We start from the raw sequence: 10,193 nt of genomic DNA, 5'->3' as shown, positions 1-10,193 counted from the left end.
AGGATCCTTTTCCTCCTCGTTTGCACTGAGTGTTCCTTCTGAAATGTTTGGCACTGCCTCCACCTCTCGCCTGGTTTATTTCATGAGTCAGGTCATTGGTCTCCCCTCCATTTTTCTTGACTCATCCGAGGGCTGTTTCTAAAACAGACTTGCCTTTGCTCCTCCCAAACATTAAAACCTGCTTAAGGTTCTGCTGTGCCAGGATGGGAGAGTCCCTCACCTTGTATACAAGCCAGCTTCAGCCTTGTATCAGTACCTCCTCTGCTGAGCAGGCCTCCCTCTGGTCCCAGAGCCCCTGAATTCAGCTGAGCTGTTGAACCTTCCTGGCTTCCCAGGCCACCTTCCCCCGCTTCTGTTTCTACTCGCTTACTTACTGGGTTACATTAGTTCTTCACCTGAATTGTGAACACCTGCTTGTTTCGTTTCCCCCAGCCTGCCTCCCACACAACTGGCAGAGATTGAACTTGTGCAAATGTTGAACTTCGCTTTTTTTTTTTTTCGCCCCTAGAGGAGTTGAACTTGGGCCACTAGCAACCAGGAGGCGGAATCCTGGATACTAACATGGATGTGTTATCATGCCTCATTCTCATGCCAGGAGACATTTGAGTCCAGGCATCGTCCAGACCAATATTTATACACACAGCAACCGATGTGGACAGTGGCGGTGCTCAGTTCTCTGGAATGAGTAGTTATCTCCCGAATGCTGTAACACCGTTGACCACAAGCTCTCGACCTCCTAAACAAGGTCAATACTTAGCGGCTGCAAACTTCACACTCTGCTATTTTCTTCCTAACTCCCCACCCACCTAATAGCCCCCACAGACTTTTTCCCCTATGGTGTTTTAGTAGAACTCCTGAATCACCTCTGAGGGTAATTCCTCAGCTTTGGAGGACTGCTCCCATGGCCACCCAGGATCTCCAGGAGCACACTTGTAATTAGTGGGCAGTTTTCCTCCTTCACTCCTTCCAAGGAGTGACTTGGCTGGAAGAGTCACGTAATTGAGGATTAGCATTTGCTGGAAGATGCTAAGAGCATTAACAACACCTGAGAGGGTTTATCCTGTGCCTCAGGGAGAAGCACAGGCAGCTGTGACACGCCCTCTATTAAACCTTCATCCTCTCAAAAGGCCTGCCCCTCCTTGTGCGCAGGATGCGGAGAAGCAAGTCAAGGTGGGACATAGTAAAGAGGTGGAAAGCACCAAGGTGAGTGTCTGGTCCCCCACCTCCCAAAAGCTAAGGGGGAATTGGTCAAGTGACTTCCTGCCCCGAGTGACAGCACCAGAGCTGGGCCCACAGTGCTGGCTTCCTGCCCCCCAGGGCTGTGTCCCCCTCCCGAGGGTGAATGCTGTCTGGAAGAATGTGCTGGCCGGGCAGATGAACCACATGTCTCTCAGCTGCTTGATCGGCATCCCTCTCTTAAGCAGATGGCTGTGAGGGCCACCAGAAAGCCACAGAAGCTGGGCCATGGTGGGAGGCTAGGTTTCATGCCTGGGAAGGTGATTCCGCACCTGGCTAGGAGCAAGCCGGCCCACCTGTTCTGGCCACGGCTGCGTCACAGGTCTGTTTCATCAGAGTCACCACTCAGGCTGCCTTTTCCTGTAGGAAGTGTCTTCCAAGGGGTCCCAGGGGAAAGCATGAGACGCAAGTGTCACCTGCCTTCTTTTAGACGTCTTACCTGGGAAGAAGGGCTCTGAAGCTGTACTCTGTGTGTGTGTGTGTGTGAGAGAGACAGACAGACAGAGATGGAGACAGGCAACAGAACAGTGACTCTCCTAAACAATTTGCATCTGTTTGATATGCGTAGTGTCTTGAGTTTTTGCTCAAGGGGTCTGTTGGAAGCTAAAGCCATGAAAAAATGGAATGGCAGTTGCTCACATTTGACCAAGGCTTTAGTGTTTACCATATCCACGTTACATGCCTGTCAGCTTGTGGACCTCAGCGACCTGGTGGTAGGGAGCAGTATTCTCACATTACAGACAAGGACTGGAAGTTCCCAGCACTCCCAAGCCAGAGCCCGTTCACAATAGCCTGACTCCAAGGCCCTGTTCTTCCCCCTCTTAAGCCCCCAAAGGCACTCTGTAAACCACAGATCACCTAACAATATTAGTTGTTATGCCAGCCCCTCTTAAGGGCCGAGGAGGTGTTGAGTTGCCTGGTAATAGATCTGCTTCCACTTGTGCAGGAAAGGCATTCCTTGGACAGGCCAGCAGCTTTTCTCAGACAACCATTCCTTTGTGAATCAGGTGACAGGCGGTGGGGGGACCTACTGCAGGCTTGCTACCATGTTCCAGGAATGTCACTGAGCGCCGTGTCCTGTGCTAAGTATTTGCACTGACTCTGACGACAACTCAGAGGGGACGATTCTGTTTACAGAGGAAACCAGACCATCGTACAGCTGAGAGAGCCAGGACAGGGCTATAGGGTGTCTAACTTTGGGACTCAAGCTTTTAGCCCTTCTATGATATGCTGTTTGGCCTTCAACCTGTATTTTACAGGGTAGCATGTGGAGGAGGTGAGGAAAACAAATACCCCAACTTCCAACAGGAGTGTTTGGAAAGCAAAGAGCACACCTCCTGAGTCTGTGGTTAGTAAATGTTATTAAATGGAGGCCGAAGAGACCGACTAAACTGATCAGTTCAAAACAAAAATAAAGCCAACTGACTAAGCTGAAATAAGGTGCCTCTACTGGATTGGGGTTGGCATACAGTTTAATATCGCAATTAAAATGGAAACAGCATCCTTTTTCCCTTAAAGAAGAAGTTATGCAATAGAGGAGTATTTAAACTACCCCCAAGCCAAAGAAGGGGGTGAGGGAGTGCAGGCAGAGTGTACAGGAGTCAGGAGATCAGCTCACCCACAGCTACGGCACAAGAAACCCACAGGGGAGGGGACTCAGAAAGCTAATAGCAAAACCTGAAGCAGTTCCTGGAGTCACACACCTGTAGATTTTCATGCACTAAATATAGTGGTAGTTGGGTCATCTTATCCTTGAATAAACACCAGCTAGGCAAGGATTTTTTCAGAAAGAATCTTGACATTGGCTTGGGTCAGCTGGAGGCTGGGGGAAGCAGCCTCCTGGCAGACGCTTACTCCTCTGCCACCCCTGCTATTTCAGGTTCCCTCCGCACTTCTTCCCTTCTGTTAGGCTGGTTCCATGTACCTGATTGTCCTTGCCTTTTGTCCCTCCCCCAAGGTGAGGGATCAGTTTCTTTGGCCTTTACATGATCAGCGTGGGGTGGGAGAGAAGCCCCCGTCTCTACAGCTCAGTCCTACAGGCAGCTCTCCAGTGGGCTCATTTTCCATCCTACTGCGGGTACTACTCAAAGGAAAAGGATTCTTCCCTTGCCTTTGACTTTAGAAGTTTGGCTCCTGCTTGGCCACAGCCTCTATTTCAGGAAATGTCAAATCAGAGGCTGTGTGCTCTATGCTACCAGCCTCTTGCCAGAGTGCCAGGCCCATACCTAGCAGGGTGCAAGGGACGCCAGGTGAGGAGAAAGGCCAGAGCTCCAAACTCAGTATGCTTCCCCGGCTCCTTGTACGCTCTCATACATGGCTCCCAGCCCAGCTTTCCTCAGGATGATGTCGATGGTGGTGGTACACGCTTTGGGGTTGCTGAGAATTAGGAAAGCAAGCATCTGATTTAAAACTCCAAGCCCAATACCAGATGTTCCTAGATGATATCTATTGCTTGATATCCTCTGCCTTCCAGGAGCTTACAGTCTGCTTGGGGCACTAAGAGAGACTGTGTGAAAGCATTAACACGTGTGCTGCAGATTCCCTGGTTCTGTTGGACATCAGGAAGTTAATGGTAACACTAGCTACAATTTATTGAAATCTACAAGGTCAGTTAAGGGTGTCACCTCTACTGTCGATAATGCTATGATAGCCCTGCCAGGTAAGTGAGGGTAGTCTCTCCCTCTTCATCCCACCTCCCACTTAGCCGATGAGGAACCAAGGCTCAGAGATGTTAAGTGATGTGTCGCAGCCCACACCACTGCTGAGGGGTTGATCAACCTGGGCTGAACAGTTTCACACCTGGAGCCAAGATGATGTGGACCATGCCCAGCTGCTAGACTGAAGCTGGGGTGCCAGCCAGTGCTGTGTCCTGGCAGACTGCCCCATTGTTGCCCATTGGCCCATGGGTTGCAATATCATCATAATTCCTGCTGTACAACCAATGAGCCTCATTTCCGAGGGGTTGCCAACTCACACAGTTCCCTGGAACTTCAGACCTCCTTCCCCCGCCCTTGGGCAGAGGGTCAGCAGAGAATGAAAGATACTGTTCTGGACAACCACGGTGAACTCACTGTACAATGAAGTCATTCTGTTCTTTCACTGAACAACTTCCCTGTACCAGGAATTAGAACCTATATGCTGAAAAAGCCCAGAACCCTCCTGCTCCAGTGTGGTAGGCTCTTTTGTAACTGTGTGACCCACTGGTTTTGCTGGGATGTGCACATTTCTAATAATGGTGATGATGAACAAAGAGGACTTTGCATGGCAGGGGTGTTTCCTCTCTCCAAAGCTGCTGTTTCAGATGTTCCTCCTGCCTGAGCCCCAGAGCCAGTCCCCTCATCCCCCATCAGGGCTGCTCCCCCACAGGGACCTAGCAGCCCAGGGAAGTGGCACAAATGGAGCTGGAGGGAGCCAGGGCTTTCCCAGCTGGAGATTTCACACGTGTGCTTCCTCTCCCCCACACACTATTATGTTTTCTCTGCCAGACAAGGGCCTCTTCGACTCAGAGAGCATTCAGTGGCTTCTAGCAGCATCAGCAGCCAGGTGGAGGGGGCACTCTGCCCAGCCACGTGGGATTGGCTTGGGGGAGTTTTTGATCCCACCATCATGGAAACCAATTGGATAAATAACTTTTGGGGGATGTTACAAGGATTTTTCTAGCAGAAGCGTCAGCAATCATTTTCTGTAAAGCACCAATTAGCAATCATTTAGGTTTATGTGGGCCAGTCTCTGTCACAATTATTCCTCTTCAATTTTTTTTTTAATCACAAAAACAGCTGGAGATAACCTGTAGATAAACAGGTATGACGGTGTTCCCATAAAACTTTATTTCCAAACACTGAAATTTGAACTTGTATAATTTTCATATGTCGTGAAATACCATTTTTTTTTACCCCAACCATTTAAAATGCAAAAATCCATTCTTATTTGCCAGTTATTATAAGCAAACAGGCAGCAAGACAGATGTAGCCCCTGGCTATAGTTTGGCAGCTCTTATTCTAGATGACAGGTTGCTGCACAGGAGAAAAACTCTTCTTTCTTGCCCCCCTTCCAACCATGTCCCTCAACCAGATGGAAATGCAGTCCACCAGTCCTGTCCCCCTTGTCACAGCCTCCTTGCGAGCTCCCTGCTCAGGGTCTCATCGTGATGACCCATGGCACCTGCCAGCGTCAGTTGCTGTCACCATGACTCTGAACTTGAATGGGGGGGGCGGTCTAGCCACATAGACATCAGTGCCCTCTGACCCCAGGTGGTCCTCTTGGCCCAGCTTCCACCATACCTCCTACTCCCCATGAGGATCACAACTTCTCCTGTGTTCCCAGAGAGGCTGGACTTTCTCCCTTGGTGGTTCTTTTGTTGTTGTTTCGTCGCTAAGTTGTATCCGATTCTTTTGTGTCCCCATGGACTGTCGCCTGCCAGGCCACTCTGTCCATGGGATTTCCCAGGCATGAATACTGGAGTGGGTTGCCGTTTCCTTCTCCAGGGGATCTTCCTGACCCAGGGATCGAACTTGCGTCCCCTGCATTGGCCGACGGACGGATTCTTTACCACTAATCCACCAAGGAAGCCCGGGTTCTTCATAGAGCCCTCAAATATTGAAACTCCTATTAGATAGGCTGGTTCTACTCCTTATAATTTCTCTCAGAGGACTTGAGACTTTCAAGTTGTACCCCTCAGTGTTGAGTCAAATGTATCCTTCCTGCCCATAACCCTCTAGAATCCCAAAATGCTCTCCTGAAGCTAAAACAAGCCCTTTATTCTGGCATCCTGGGGGCTGACTCTCAGACTCCAGAGACCACTTCTCTCTGGGGTCCCTAGGGCTGTTGTTTGAAAGTGCAGCTAACTGTGACCTCAGTTGGGTGTCCGGCAGGGTCTGTCCCATCTGGCTCAGGCCGCCCTGCCCCAGGAGCTCAGCCCACACTTCTGCAGCAGGCACATGGGTTATCAGAGGTTCAGAGAAGGGATGGCCTGACCTAGCAAACCCTCAAGAAGGATGGAGGTTTCAAACGGGAAAACTGATGAGTCCAGAAGGGGATGGGAGGGCACTAATGATTTCAGTGTGACTACAGCCATTCAGGTGTTCAAGGGACAGAGTGATGGAGGGGCCATGATGAGAGGCAGGCTCAGCCCTGTCAAGAATCAGCCAAGAGGGCTCAAAGACATGAAGAGAATATCTGAAAGACGCTGGGCTTCACTAAGTGGAACATGATGGGCAAAGCCCCACCACCTGGGGAAGGAGAAAGTGGAGCAGATGATGACGTGCAGCAGCCCGCATGCTCAGTTCCTCCTGGGTGCCTGTCTTTCCCATTCAAGAGGGAACAGGCAGTGAGAATGAGAGGTGGGTGGGGGCCGAAGAGCTGGATGGACTTTGCACTGTTTCCCAACTTCGTGTCCTTTGGTCAGTTATTTAGCCTTTTGCTTTCCTTGGCTGTAGGAAGAGGGGTGCTTCTCTGCTATGGTTTGTGTAAAGGAGCTAAAGTTAGTAAAGACCCTAACAGTAAATAGATAGTTAATAAGTGATAGCTTGTGTATGTAGGCACATCTACTGTGTGTTTAAACAGGGTGATTCTTCAGTAAACAGGGCAATTCTTCAGCCTTCATTTTGGTCCTCAGATTGCATGGTAAAATCACCTGGAGTGCTAGTTAAAAATTGGGCTCCCCAGATCCCACACCAAGATTCTGATTCAGTGGGTCCGGGGTCACACCACAAAATCAACCTCAGATAATTCTCATCACTTGGCATTTGGATACCACAGCCCTAAGGATTGGGCTTCCCTGGTGGCACTAGTGGTAAAGAACCCACCTGCCAATGCAGGAGACATAAGAGATGTGTGTTCAATCCCTGGGTCGGGAAGATCCCCTGGAGGAGGGCATGACAACCTGTTTCTCTTACCTGGAGAATCCCATGGACAAAGGAGTCTGGCAGGCTACAGTCCATAGGGTCACAGAGAGTTGGACATGACGAAGTGACTTAACATGCACGCACGCCCTCGGGGTTGAGGAGATGTACCACAAGAACAGGGATGGCCAGCGGGTCCTTAAGAGCCGTAAATGGGGTCCCAATCTCCTACGATGACCTTCCAGGGTACAGAAAACACTCATTCATGGGATCACATGTCACAGTTCTCAACAAGAAAAAGGGTAACCAGAAACATCAAAGCAATAAACTAGACATCCACACCCTCAGAATTAGTTTGAATTTTAAACAGTTGTCCACCCATATTCAATAAGAGAGACCAACCTGCCTGTCATTTTCTTAGACTTCCAGATCAGATGCAGAAACATGGTTTTGTCTTTGTGGTTTTAGTTGACTATTGTTAATACTTTGCATTTTAACTTTAGATTTTTTTTTTTTTTTTAAAGAAATTGTTCCTGGGGAGGTCCTTGGGGCTCCAACCCACACCATCCCTGGCTGGCCAGTCCTGTGCTCCAGCAACTAGGGACTGGCTCCTGGTCTTACCTTCACTGGTAGGACTCAGTAATTGTCACCACTACTCCAAGGTCACCTCCTTGACCTCTTGACCCTTCCTGAGTCCAGACCATAGAATCCAGGGACAGATTTCCTGCTGCTCTCTACCCAGGATCTTCTCTCTTGATTTCTACACCCTCTGAGCTGAGAGTTTCCAGCAAAGACCTTGATGTGCAGGTGAGATGTAGTCTGCTTCTTTCTGGTGTCCTACTAGCTGGGGCGTCCATAAATCAGGACCCATCACCTACAGCAACCTCACGGCCCCTGGTGGCCTGCATTTCCCAGGTGGCATTAGTGGTAAGGGATGCCCCTGCCAATGAAGGAGATGCAAAAGACAGTCGTTTGATGCCGCAGGTTGGGAAGATCCCCTGGAGCAGGAAGTGGCGACCTGCTCTAGTATTCTCACCTGGAAAATTCCATGGACAGAGGAGCCTGGTGGGCTATACAGTTCATGGGGTCACAAAGAGTTGGACACGACTGACCACTACTTCAGTGGGAAGCCCTGTTCCAATTAAGTCAGCCTGTTTGAAGAGCCTACACTAATGCCTTGGTACCTCTAGAAAGCTCTAGATTCTCCACCATTGGCCTTGCATCACCTTCCAAGTCTCCTCCCATTTTTCCAGTCCTTAGCCTTCTACTGCTGGAGATAAGGGAAGATGAGGGAGGTGAAGCTCTCTCTTTATGTGGAAAATACTCACCAGTTTCCCACTGGTCCCATCAAACCTGGTACAAAAACTGGCAGGACACTGGCCTGGAGCCCAGGAGACTGCATCCTAGTCTGGCATGTGAGGCCATGTGGCTTCAGGCCAGGCACTGGCCCCTGCTAGGCCACAGTTTCTTCATCTGCAAAATGCAGGTGTTGGATCATCCCATCTGTAGAGGCCTTAGCCCACAGGTCTAAGCTGAGCCTGGTGTCATGGTGACCTTTGTGACTCAGAACAGCTGTGAAGGACTTGGGTGCTCAGAGGAGGCCTGACCTACTGTAGGGCCCTTGGCCATGTCGCACATGGGAGTGCCCCGGGGCCTTTCTCTGAGCTCAGTCTTCTCATGAGGGTCAACTCTCTTCAGTAGGTGCTCTAGGAGTGCTTACTCCATGCCAGGCTCCGTGCTGGGCTCTGGAGGTCCAAGGGCAGATGAGAAGCAGCCTGGGAGGAGCTGGTGGGCTCCTGAGAAATACTGTATAAAACACACAAGAGGGACTTCCCTGCTTGTCCAGTGGTTAAGACTTCCAATCCAGACGGTATGGGTTTGATCCCTGGTTGAGGAGCTAAGATCCCACAGGCAAAAAAACAAAATATAACACAGAAGCAGTATTGTAACACATTATAAAGATTTTTAAAATGGTCCATGTCAAAAAAAATTAAAACTTTTTTTTAATAAAAAAAAAGGCACCCAAGAGTCACACTGTGGATCATACTAAAATGGAGGGGTACAGTGTTAGGGTTCATTGGAAGGAATGACTGGGAATAACTCAACCTTGGAGTTAGGTCTTATGGAATGAGTTTATGTGTGCTCTGGGGACCAAGGAAGCTGCAGGAAACCACTGAAAGCGTTTGAGCCAGTGAGGACAGCATCAGATTTGCCAAATATCACTGTGGTCACTGTACAGTGGAGGGAGGGGCAAAGGTGAGACTGGAGGCGGGGAGAGCCCCAGCGAGGCTCTGTAGTGGTGGTGTGGGTGTGGGTGTCGACGTGAACGTGGGCCCAGAACAATCACAGAGCCCTTTACAAATGGGAGCATCACCAAAAATAGCTTTATAGAATTTGTTCTATAAATCCATGGGCATGTGGCATACTTGTTTATGTTCATCGGTCATTGTATTTTACTCCCTGGAATGTTCTCATTCATCTCTATTCTCCCCAAATCAGCTGTCTTCTCTCCCTCACCCAACATACCCCCTAAAAGCCCATGACACCCTCTCAGGCTCAGGTCCTTGGTTTCTCATCTCTTAGGAATCACTGCCCTTCACTGCCTGACACCCAGTGTCTCTCACATATTTTGTCTGGTTTCAGGCAAGAGGGTAAGAACAGCTGAAAGTGGCAGTCTGAAGATTCATTTTGAATTGGACCAATTACTAGTAAAAAACAAATCTTTATTCCTGCCATGTTCAGCATAGGCAGAGAATCCATAACAGTCTGGTCAGGATAGAAATAATGTCCACTGAGTACAACTCTTGAGCTTGAGGTTGGATTCAGTTTTGATGGAGCCAGCCAGGAAGCCCATGTCATCCACCCACCTCTTCCAATGGGACCTGCCATGGTGGGAGCCAGAGAATCAGCAGTTGAGGCTGTGCTTGATTTCACCCAAAGGCCAGAAGGCTGCTATCTGTCTTTGGAAACTGTAGCAAAAGGATGGGGGTAAGGAGCAATGAAACCATCAGAGAGCAAGACCATTACAACAATACTGCTTTTCTGATCGAAGAGCTTACTCCAGGGACTTCCCTGGTGGTCCAGTGGTTAGGAATTCACCTTCTGGTGCAGGGGACA

The sequence above is a fragment of the Bubalus kerabau genome, chromosome 6, assembly GCF_029407905.1.
Source record: "Bubalus kerabau isolate K-KA32 ecotype Philippines breed swamp buffalo chromosome 6, PCC_UOA_SB_1v2, whole genome shotgun sequence".
NCBI classification, from domain to species: Eukaryota; Metazoa; Chordata; class Mammalia; order Artiodactyla; family Bovidae; genus Bubalus; species Bubalus kerabau.
This window is presented reverse-complemented; position numbering follows the sequence as displayed.